Source organism: Centroberyx affinis, unplaced genomic scaffold (genome assembly GCF_046629955.1).
Source record: "Centroberyx affinis isolate AG114_WGS23_722 - 3 ecotype Tasmania unplaced genomic scaffold, CSIRO-AGI_Caff_v1 ptg003505l_1, whole genome shotgun sequence".
NCBI lineage: Eukaryota > Metazoa > Chordata > Actinopteri > Beryciformes > Berycidae > Centroberyx > Centroberyx affinis.
The window spans coordinates 72,959-75,089 of NW_027281454.1; positions in this window are offsets into that span (position 1 = coordinate 72,959).

A 2,131-nucleotide genomic window follows, 5' to 3' on the forward strand; every position below is an offset into this window, starting at 1 on the left:
GTACAAATCGAGTGAGAGCCGAACCTTCCACTGCAGACAATATTTCTATTTTTGGAACAAATATCCAGAGTTGGAACTTCTGCACCCAGCAACAATGGAAGAATTGAGGAGAGATTTGGGTTAGTTTGGCAAGTAGCTGGCTGGCTATTGTCTGACAGACTATGAGATACCTGATTAACTATGCATACTGTCGACCAATTAGAGCATTCATTACCACCTGGGTGTAGGTGACATCATTTACACCAGGAAGCAGATTGGAATTCTAAATCTGTTTGATTCTGTTGAATATCTCAAAGAGCGTTAGTCAAATTTCCACAGTACTGACAGTTATAATCATTTGGGTAACTTTACATTAACAGCTCCTTTGTTCCATTATACCATGAAATAGAGAAATGCAATTCTCATTGCACTGAACCTTTAAGATAAATTAAGATGTAACTTTAATGATCCCCCATGGGGAATTTGGGTCATTGCAGCAACGAATAATAACAGCAACAACAAAGAAATATAGAATATAAATAAGAATAGAGCAAGTGGGGGCTGTATAAACTTACACAACCAACACTTTCAACTGCAGAGTATGTGAAGTAGAATGTATGATGTATGTATTTGTCTTACATCTTTTACCATTAGTCCATATGCGTCAGTTACTCACCGTACTTCAGCCTAAGTGAGACCAAGTGTGATTGTGAAGTTTTTATCATTATAATTATAAAGTGTTAAAGTTACATCTGCTCATTGTTACTATTTCTGTACATCGGTTTCCTCCATCTGCAGATCTACACAGCTGCACATCTGTAAATATTATCTCCATGTGTAAGTGAAGTGAATCTATCTGGAAGGTGTGTAGTTCTACAAGCCTACACCTGTACACCTGTTCATGTGAACACAAGCCACGTTTTTACACATCCTGTATGTATGCTTTAACTTTTGTCTTTTCTCATACTCTCATATTCCTCTCATTCCTATATATTGCATATATATTGCTATTTCTATAACTTACAATTCTCCACCTTTTCATACTGCACAAATCTCACATCGTCTTTGTGCCTCAGTAGGTTCTGCTGCCGTTTTGCACAAACCTTGAAGGCTGGAATCAAGAGTTTTTTCACACTTTTTCATTTATACATTTCTACTTCATATGTCAATGTTGGATTTGTTGGTTGTGCGTGTTTATATAGCTCTATTCTTACTTATATCCTATTCTTTGATGTATCCTACTTCTACTATAAAGTTTCATCTAATCTAATCTGATAGAGAGCAACGATCTACAATCACTGGAGCATTCAGGAGCAATGTTTCTTCTCAGCTGATAGTTTGGTGTCCTCTGTCTAACAATTTATCACATTGACCAAATAATATCCGGTCAGTCACCAGTCATTCCTCCAGTTTGTCCTGTGAAATTTAGTCGATATAAGTGAGTTTAGAAGTTTTGGATATAAGAAGTAGGGACTTTGCCATAACTTGCCAAATGCCAATCCTTGGCAAATTGCCTGTGTACATTTTTCATTGACACATACAAGGCACAATCTGACATCCAATAGATGGCTCTATTGCAAGGTACAAAGTGTTGGTACAGTCGGTGCCAAGAAGAGTTTGTTTTATGTTGGTCCATGGTCCTGGAATGAGCTACAGAACTCTGTCAGACTTCAGTCGCTCATGTTATTGGCTGATTTGAAAAGGAAATTAATGGGCATTGTCACTGAAAGCTGCTCTTGTTTTAGGCTGTCATTTTTTTTTTATCACATTACATTATGTGTCACTTGGCAGGTTTTATTTCCATTTCATGTTTTAAATTTCATTGTCACTTGTGTGGGGTTTGTGTTTTCATGTTTTATTATTAATGCTGCCTCTTGGCCAGGTCTGCCTGGTAAAAGAGAAACTTGTTCTCAATGGGACTTCCTGGTAAAATAAATGTTAATTAAAATAAATAAATAAACCTGCGGGTTCGGTGAATTGACGCCTCTTGAATAATACAAAAATATGTGAAAGAGTGTGTAGTGAGGATAGATTGGGTGTAATGTCCCTTTAAAGGCCGCGGCCCCCTGCAGGGCCCCGTGGCGACGCGTCGTCATTGCGCAGAACAGTTTGAACCAAAAAGCGGAGTGACCTTCCTCCGCTCTCAGTCTGG